Below are 10,187 nucleotides of genomic sequence, written 5' to 3' on the forward strand. Positions count from 1 at the left end.
GCAGGTGCCTGTAATCCCAGCTACTCAGGAGGCTGAAGCAGGAGGATTGCTTGAACCCAGGAGGCAGAGGTTGCAGTAAGCTGAGATCACGCCACTGCATTCCAGCCTGGGTTACAGAGGAAGACTCAGTCTCAAAAAAAAAAAAAAGTCTCAGTTGCAGGCCTTCGGAAGCAAAGCACAAAGCAGCTGGAAGAGGCTTACAGAAAGAGCACAAGAATGTGGGGTATCTGTGTGTGCTGTCAACAGTGCTATTACTGTGAATGAATATCTGTGTCCCCCCAAAATTCATATATTGAAGCCTAACCCCCAAGTTGATGATATTTGGAGGTGGGGCCTTGGGGAGGTGATTAGGTCATGAGTGTGGAGCCCTCATAGGTGTGATTCCTGCCTTTATAAGAAAAGATGATCTCTCTCTCCGCCATCTAAGGATACAAGAAGACAGCATCTGCAAACCAGGAAGGGGGTCTTCACCAGTCACAGTCTGCTGACACCCTGACCCTGGACTATCTTAGGCTCCAGAACTCCAGAAATCAATCTCTGTTGTTTAAATCCCTCAGTCTATGATATCTTGTTATAGCAGCCCAAACTGACTAAGACAATTATACATGTCAAAATCCTTTCTAATCTGTGGATCTGGGCTTTGCAACTTTGCATGTCTCACAGCCAGCAGAGGATTCTATTATTAATGGTAATCCATGTCGAATTTAATACTATAAGAATTTTTCATAAAATCAATTTGTTTTTAACCTTTTGGCTATCAAACTAGTTGTAATTTGAAATCCAAGACAATTAAATCTTTGTAAAATGTGGGTCTTTTTGTAAGATGACTTTAACCACAGAGAAAATGTAAAATTTTAGGAAGGGTAAGACATGTAGTTAGCACTGAGATTACTCTGTGAGGCCTAATGTTATCTATGTGTAAGGCAATCATCAGTGTTACATTTCATGAGAAAGATGGCTTTTAAAAAACAACTAGCACCAAGGTGGGCAGATCACCTGAGGTCAGGAGTTCGAGACCAGCTTGCCCAACATGGTGAAACCCCATCTCTATTAAAAATACAAAAAAATTAGCCAGGTGTGGTGGTAGATGCCTGTAATCCCAGCTACTTGGGAGGCTGAGGCAGGAGACTCGCTTGAACCCAGAAGGCAGAGGTTGCAGTGAGCCGAGATTGCTCGACTGTACTCCAGCCTGGGCGACAAGAGTGAAACTCTGTTAAAAAAAAAAAAAAGAAAAAAGAAAACTAGCCAGCTTCACAATGGAGGCAGTTCCATAATTTGTTGGGATTTTGGAATGGCAGTGAGCTACATATCTTTTCTTTCATGTTCTAACATATAGAAAACAAACTAAGTCTTTGTATATTAGCTAACTCAGCAGAACAGTCTGTGGGAGATTATATTGATCTTGAATACACAGTGCACACGTATTGGATATTGATGCATAATTTGGGTCTAATTTCTTCTCGTATCTAAATACCCATAAACATTTAGAATGGTTTAAATGTACAGGCTCAGAATGACTTTAATAGGGCCTTTAAAATTTATATTTATATATTTAAATAACTGCTGATGGCACTGTTGTTTATAATATTAGGTTTCTTGCTGACCTCTCAGAATTATCCTTAGAGCCTGAGACAGGCCGACTGGTTGGTTCCCTATCTTAAGATTGTCTGAAGGAAAAGGATAAAAGCCCCTCAACTCAAGCTCTAGCTTGTCTAACTCTCAGCCAATCAGCAATAAAAGACCAAGGAAGCTATTAATTGCAAATTTCTATTTCAGGGGGCTTTCCCAGAGTCCCATATGTGGAGTCAGACTTAAACTCCAACCTAAAGTTATCTTTTCCTCATTTTAACACTAAAGTTCATGCCCAGGGGTGGAGATTTAAAATTCTAATGCTACATGCAATGTATGAAGAAACATGTTGAGCCATTGTGCAGGTGCTAGCAAAACTCCCCCTATACATTCCCTGAGGGAATCCTTCCCTATGGAAAGACCCTATACCTAACCGAACCACACAGTATCTTTGGGGAACAGCCCACTCCTTTTTGCTCTCTCATGGCTGGCTCCCTGAGAGGTAATAAACTCTCTTCATTGCTGCCTCTGGTGATCTCTCTTGATTTCTATCCTGAGAAATCACAAGATCCCAGGGCACTGGTAAGAAGCTTATCACAGATTCTTTGAATTTCTTCAATGGTTCTGAAACAGGAGTGTTCCCTTGACCCCTTTGCAGGACTTGTGACATGAGTGACTTGTTTACTTGTTTACCATGCTGAATCCCTTATGGAAGGAAGCACATGAGTGGATGGGTGTGGGAACCAGAGCAAATGAATGTGGGACTGGCCTGTGGCTCCTCTCCGGCGGGAGCAAGCTTTGTGTGGGTTCTGCAGCAGTGTCAAAGTGTGTTACAATGGTCTTTTAGCTCTGCAGTCTGGGAGGGGCTGTCTGTGACCCCCAGAGCCCCAGAGGGCATGTGTTACAATCAGTGCTCCTTTAACATTTGCTGTCTGTGGATGGCTAAGTGTTAACCAGCTCAGTGGAAGGTCAGGGTGACAACCTTTTACACTTTGCTGTCTTGGTACCTGAGTTCTGATCCAGCGTCCAGGAAGAATCAGGTCACCTGAACAAATTGAAAGTGGTGAATGTGGAGGACTTTATTGAGTGGTAAAAGTGGGCCTTAGTGGGAAAGGGAGCTGCAAAGGGGATGGAGTGGGAAGATAATCTTCCCCTGGAGCCCGGGTATCTCCAGCTGAACTCCTCTCTGACCATAGTCCCTGACCTCCAGCTGCTTCTTCTCATCTCAATATCCAGACACTTCTCTCTTCTGTGTGTGTGTCCACTGAGTCTGGGGCTTGGGGTTCTTATGGGCACAGGATATGGGGTGGTGTGGGGTGGGCCAAAAGGCAACAATCAGGTGGGAAAACAGGGATAGTTCTCACTTTGGGCTGAGGGTCCAGGCTTGTGGGTGGAGCCCTTGCCAAAGATCCTGCCCTCTTCTACCAGTATTTGCCTGCCTTCTGTCCATTTCAGTTCAAGACAGTTTGTGCAATTTGGAAACAGCCAGATCTAAACAATGTAAAATCTGGATAGTCAGGCAGAATAAGGCTGGAAAAAATATATAATTATATAGAATAAAGTTGAAAAAATTCACTGAGTAATACTCTGTGTGTGCACCTACATGCACATGTAACAAAGTGATAATTTCTATTTCCTTAGATGTTTCAAAATGTATCTTGAACATATGACAAATATTTAATGTTTTCTGGGTGACTACATTGAAGCCCACCACTCACTTGGGTCAGAAAAGTCATTTTTTGGTGTGTGATTATACTTGCTATCTTATGGTCGCAACTTTTAATACTACATAGAAGCATTAATATTTTTATTTTTCCTTTAGATCCTTCACTGAATTCAACCCAGTCTACTCAACAGTTCACCAAGAGTCTTGCTATCTCCAATTTCAGGATATGCTTTCCATCACCAATACCCAGGTTAATGGACACTCCTCAACCCTTTGTCAGTCCCTGCCCAGTGTTGCCTTTGAGACTGAACTCTGGACAGCCTTTCCATGTTCTCTTTTATGTAAAAAGGAGACTTTTTATTTCTGGCAGCACTTGCCTAGGAGATAGCAAAGTTAAATGTTGTGTTTCATCACAATCAGTCTCAACTAACTAAAACTAATTAAACAGTAGGGATTTTGAGTAACCCACCTACCCTCACTAGACCCTTTCTTGATCTAACTGAAGATGTTCATGATCAAGAAGCAAGAGGCTGTTTCAGCTCTCATGTACAGATCTCAGCCTTGTATAAAAGGTAGTTCTCAGTGCTTAATTAGCACCAGCAGCATGGCCCTACACTTCATAGCATTTAAAACCTTCAGTTTTGCCCTTAGGTCCACCTATGCAGTTGTCCCCTAATAAGCTCAGCTCAGCTCCAGGCCACCCCTGGCTCTGTGGCCCATGGTTTTTGTATTATTCTTTGTCATCTCTAATTAGCCTCTTCTGCCTCACCACTACTTAATTATTTATCCTTCTTAGAACTTCTGGCGTGTATTGTACTATATTTTACTTTAAAAATATGTTGCCAGTGTTCTCAGTTTGTCATTTCTATGACATGTTCCATGACAAAGTACATCCCTAATACAAAGCCTTAAGCCTCATTAAGGACAGATTGCTGATATCTAATTTCTTTTCCCATTCCTAGAGGCAGTGGTCTTCAAAGTGTGGCCTCCAGACAGCAATATCAATATCATCTGGGAATTTGCTAGAAATGTAAATTCTCAAGTCCCAGCTCAAACTCAATGAATCAGAAACTCTGGGTGTGGGGCCCAGCAGTCCTTCAGGTGTTTCTAACCACATATTCAAATTTGACAATCATTTACTCGGGGTCTCACCCTTGGTAGTATTTTAATAAATGCCTGTTAGGTTGACTCTGATAAGTCTTTCTCTCAAGCCATCTTAAAAAGCATGGAATCCAAAAATTCCAGAAAGAAATGAGGAAAAATGTTACAAAGAATGAAGTAGGGATTTTAGGTTTATGAGCAATTAGAGGGAACCGAGTCTTCACAAAGAAACACAATATCCTGATTTCCTATCTCATGCTTGATTTTCCTACATTATCTCACCTCAGCTGCGTGATTCCAAGTATCTCACTAACCCTTCTGTTTGCCTTCTGTAAGGTTACATGTAGATTCTGAGAAAATTCTTTTTCAACTTTCTACCTCTTATTCCCATTTCACTCTATGTCTTCACAGAAAATTATCACTGCAAAGCTGAGCAGTTTCTGGAGAATCTTGGCTCATTCACTGAATTCTTCGGGAAGGGCTGCTTCCCTTTGCACATCTTCACTAAACTTGGACCTTTTTGATGACTCTCATTTTCTATCACCACCATAGTCTTTAGATGTCCAGTGGAGCAGGGAAACTGATGGTTTCCTGCACAGGTTGCTCGGGGCAAAGATGGAAGTTGGAAGTAAGGAAAAGCATGGAGTTGGAATTGGATGCTGAAAGCTGAAGCAAAAGAGTACTCAACGTCTCTATGGTTTTGCTTTGTGCTGGGCCTTCCTAAACCTTGTGAACACCTGATAAATGTTCATTTGATTATGTCAAGCTCTTTGGAGCAGTAGCTTTCAACCCTGATTAGGATGTCAGAATCCTTTGGAAGAATTTTTTTAAAATCTATGGGCATGGAACCCATCCATCGGTATTTTTAAAAATTTCCCAGGTGGTTTCCATGAGTAGCTAAGGTTGAGAACCATGGTTTTGGATTTCCCACTTGATGATTTTAAACCATAACATCACTTTGCCTATTTTTCTAAATATTCCTCTTTCTACAGTCAGCTTTCAAAAGTCAGACTACAACTGAATCAAAGAATTACACAAGAAAGGGGAAACTGAGCCATCCTTCAGCAACTCCAGGAACAAATCAAGGTACATATAATGATGGGGTAGTAAATGCTAATATCGTCTATCTCCTTCCCTTGTATCTATCCCTGTTTTTGTTCCCCTCTGTCCACTCTGGCTTCCTATTCTCCCTTTGTGGCAAAATATCCACTATTCTTGAAGACAGCAAACCAGCAAACCTGCTAATATTAAAGCTTCAGTGACCCAGTAGGTAGCTACACTTTGAGGAACATTTGCATTTCCAAAGAAATTATCTGAAGAGAAAAATGTCTAATTCAATGGGCTGAAATGCAAATTGTTATATTTCAGGCTAGAAAGATATCTAACCCAAGGAACTTCCTTATCATGCTCTGGGAGACAGTAGGCTGCCTCATGGAAGGCCGTTATAGATGTCTAACTAAACATTGCAAAAAATAGAAGCATTGGCTTGGGACTGAGAAATGATATGCATTTGGTGCAAAAGTAATTGCAATTTTTGCCCTTGAAAATGATGGTTAAAACTGCAATGACTTTTGCATCAACCTATGGATTAGTAATTGATACACAAAGACATGACACATGAGAATACCAACTGCACTGCTTGGCACATAGTAGACATTCAACAAATGCTTCTCGCTGACAACTTTTGCTTTCCTCCTCAATCACCCACTTTTTAGAATCCTTGAAAAAATCTTACAAATTTTTCAAATATTCAGGAAACTTAAATAACATCAGATTTAGAGAAGAATTATTGGCTGTAGCCAATTTTTGGACCTATACATTTTTTAAACTATGTGATAGGAATCTCTTCATTTTTTAGAGCAACATGGATGCATATCAATTACAAACCTTGCTAAATCATCCTTTCTATCTCTGAGGCAATAAAATTCATTATCCTGGTTAGTTTGAGGATATACTTAACCCATAAACACCAACAGCAAGTATAGATTCAGACATTTGTATCTATAATTTAGACAGTTTAAAATGCAATATTAAGTAATTCAAAAATTGTTCAAAGCTCAGTACCTTTTCACACATTAATACTTTGATTATCAACTTCCTTTTAAAGAGTGAGTAGAAAAGGGTTAGTAAGTAGAAAAGAGTAAAAGAGGCCTTTCTTTCACAACTTGCCAAGACATGCATTACTTATTTAAAATTTAAAAAAAAATGCTGTTTGAAAAACAAGAAGGATGGCAAGAATGAAGCTCCTTCATGCAAGATACCTCTGACTACCCTCTAAAGACAGATACTATGGCATGGTCATAGAATTACTGCAGGAAAAAATTTGTCCACTGAGGCTGCTTCCTCCAGAGGTAAGGTTTAACTTATGGTAACTTGCTATGGATCAACAGCTCAAGATGAAGTGTGTGGCTGGCAATTTAAGTGTAAAATTAGATTTCCAGTATAATCAGTCATCTGATAGCCCATCTAAATGTATTCTGCATTTGCACATTTAATTAATTATGTCTTAATTGAAAACATTTTGCTCATAACGATTGGTTCTAATTTTATTCCAAATTAAATTAGTAGGGGAGAAATTTAGTTTGGGAATTTATTGATTTATATATATATTAAAGAAAAAGTAAAAATAATGGATTTTCTCTTTTCTTCTTAAAAGGAAATATCTTTCTGCTCATTTAGAGGTGCAAAGGAAAACATTTAGAACTTTCCAGATGAATAAATTGCATTTCATCTGAATGAACACCTAACTTTGGAGATGGAGAGAACATTCTTTTGTATTGTTGTAGATATGCCTAGTATAATATTGGTATAATTAATTTTTCAGCTACAATGCAGATTCCTGGGTCAGTGCAAAAGACCTTGTTTATTTAGAAGTGATTATCTGAGAAAGTGGCTCATTAGTCTTAGATTCTTGGAATGCACAGTCTGGTCTAGAGATTAAAATAGCTATTTAAATTTCCTTTATGAAAATTGTGCCTGACAGGGCACTTCCATGTGCAGTGAGGTTTGTATTTGCACATCTAGAGCATCCAGGAAATCAGCAAAGGTGGGTTTTGTGTCTTTAGATATGCTACAGTTGATAAACCCTAAGATTCAGATATTAACTATTGGATAAGCTCTTGCATTTCCCATAACTTTAGCTTTGAAGCCATTCATTACCTTAATACTAAGGAAAGAATGTCAGAAAATCCAAAGAGAGAGAATTCTCAGTTATGATTTTTGGACATATAATTGGAAAGAAGTCAGATTTGGCTTTTACAATTAGTGCCATATAATGTCACACAAAGTATTTCCTGCAGTGTGCTCAAAGAGGTCAATTTGTGATTTATTTGCAAGTCATAGTTCTGAAATTACTGACTTGTGTGTGTAACAATTTAGCTTTAACTTGGGCACTTAATTTAGCATTAAATATAGCTCCTCTTCAATATTGACCCTTGCCCTGAACAAGATGTCATTTCATAAACCCAATTAAACATGGTGCCTACTGTGGTTTAAATACCAAGACAGATTAAATGTATTGTCCAGTTTCACAGATCAGCAATGCTTCTCTTCCTGTATCACTAGCTCATGATAATAACATAAGGGACCAGTCTGTGCCAGTGGATGGGTCAGAATTAAAAGAGGATAAATATTGATGTCCTGCCTGAAAGAAAACTGGGCACCCAAGGTGTCAGAGAGTTGTCTGATATACTGTGACATGAATGTCCCATATATATAAATTGCAGCCTTTTTAAAATAAGGTAGAATTGTTTGTGGAAGATTAAAAACTCTCTTTCTAAATTGTTGAATTCAAATATTTAGTTAATAAATAAATCACTGCTATTTTCATCAATATTGGAGTTGTTTCTTCAAGTTTGTGTGTTTTCTCAATTAGAAAAAAAGTCTAATTTGTTTAAATAGTGAGAAGTCAACATTGAACTGTTGTCTACTCAATAGCCACAATTCCTTATTTCTTGTTTACAATGACCATAGATTGTTTATGTTTGTATTGTTGCAACAAGTTCACAGACAATGGATTCCTCTCTCAATCTGAGAGGATGAGCCATGGTTGGTCTAGGCCATGAATATTGTGGTAGATTGTATTGTGTATTCATAATTCTTTGTTCTCTGGCCAGGTGCAGTGTCTCACGCCTGTAATCCTAGCACTTCAGGAAACTGAGGTGGGCAGATTGCCGGAGCTCAGGAGTTCGATACTGGCCTGGGCAACATGGCAAAACCCCTCTCTACTAAAAATACAAAAAATTAGCTGGGTATGCTGGTGCACACCTGTAATCCCAGCTACTTGGGAGCCTGAGGTGTGAGAATCACTTGAACCCAGAAGGCGAAGAATGCAGTGAGCCAAGATTGTGCCACTGCACTCCAGCCTGGATTGACAGAGCGAGACTCTGTCTCAGAAAAAAATAATTAAAAAAGATGATTCTTGTTCCCTCCCCATCCTTACCTTTTTTTAATGAGGAAAGAGAATATTTCCCTGTATCACTGACTTTGGGCTTGGCTATGTGACTGCTCTACCCAATAGAATTTGGGTAGGTTAATAGTAATAGAAGTAACTAAGCAGAACTTTAAAGAAGCTTCTCCTCTTCAACTCTTGTTCATAAAGCATTATAAAAATCAATATATATAAAGCATTAAAAAATCAAATGCCCTAAGTAGTCTGTGTCCTTCAACATGGGTCCAGGAATGAGAGACACCTGGAGCACACCTGACTCTCATCTGTAGTCTAAGGTAGAACTGCTGCAACCAATTCGCAAAATTCATGAGCAAGGAGTAAATGCTTGCTGTTATCGGTGAGTAACTTCTTGTCAAGTTTCTTAAGCATTATTGGAGCAAAAGCAAACTAATACAAATGTTAATGTAATTCCTTTGCTTGTGATTGATTTAGAGATGAATATTTGTCCTGTTTCCAGGTAATACAATGTATTTAGGAAGAATGCCAAAGGAGGGAGCTTATTAGTAGGATTTTGACCTCTAATGAAAATGATGGCCAAATATATGAAATTTTTTCTTTCTTTGGTTTTTATTGTTTAAAGACATAATTATTTAAGTTGTGTTAGTTGTGTGTGATCTTATAACTATGAGGAATTACATAGAATGAAAATGGAATGTGCTGTGGTGGCAGAACAGAAAGAAGTTGGGTGATTGACATTGTTGAGCTGCTGCAGGAAATCTGTTAGTCTCCATTTCCGGAGGTCTTGCTATGTAGAAAAATTGGATGACTTTATTGCTTAAGTCACTATAAGAATGTTTTCTGTTACCTGCAACCCAATGCACCCAACTAATAAAGTATGTTTCTAGAAATACACTTGCCTGCACTCATTTTTAAGACACACAGACCACATACACACGGAGAGATATTTTAAAGGTCTTGTACTACATAAATTGTACTATTTTTTAATTTAAAAGTATGGGCCAGGTGCAGTGGCTCACACCTGTAATCCTAGCACTTTGGGAGGCCAAGGCAGGTGGATCACAAGGTCAGGAGATCAAGACCACCATGGCCAACATGGTGAAACCCCATCTCTACTAAAATACAAAAAACTAGCTGGGCATGGTGGTATGTGCCTTTAGTCCCAGGTACTTGGGAGGCTGAGGCAGGGGAATCACTTGAACCCTGGAGGCAGAGGTTGAAGTGAGCTGAGATCGTGCTGCTGCACTCCAGCCTGGTGACAGAGCGAGACTCTGTCTCAAAAAATAAAAAATAAAAAAAAGATAATGTGATTTTTTTTATATTATAGCACATGTACAAGACTGAAATCTGTCTCATTTTTAAAAGTAACTGCCTAGTACTTTATGCATGAACATCCTTTGCCTTCAAATTGAATTTGAGGATCAACCTCAGCTATTTTCATAA

At 39.0% G+C, this 10,187-nt stretch overlaps 1 long non-coding RNA gene across 2 annotated transcripts in view; it reads left to right on the top strand.

Annotated features, from left to right (window-relative positions):
* LOC134809231 (uncharacterized) overlaps nt 1-9,626 on the top strand; it is a 29,605-nt gene extending 19,979 nt beyond the window's left edge. For both annotated transcript variants that reach the window (XR_010154426.1, XR_010154427.1), the window contains 2 exons: nt 3,392-3,485; nt 4,748-9,626. This is a non-coding gene — a long non-coding RNA (uncharacterized LOC134809231). The remainder of the gene's footprint in view (nt 1-3,391; nt 3,486-4,747) is intronic.
* Nucleotides 9,627-10,187: the final 561 nt, after the last annotated feature.

This window comes from Pan troglodytes, chromosome 22 (assembly GCF_028858775.2).
Source record: "Pan troglodytes isolate AG18354 chromosome 22, NHGRI_mPanTro3-v2.0_pri, whole genome shotgun sequence".
Classification (NCBI taxonomy): domain Eukaryota; kingdom Metazoa; phylum Chordata; class Mammalia; order Primates; family Hominidae; genus Pan; species Pan troglodytes.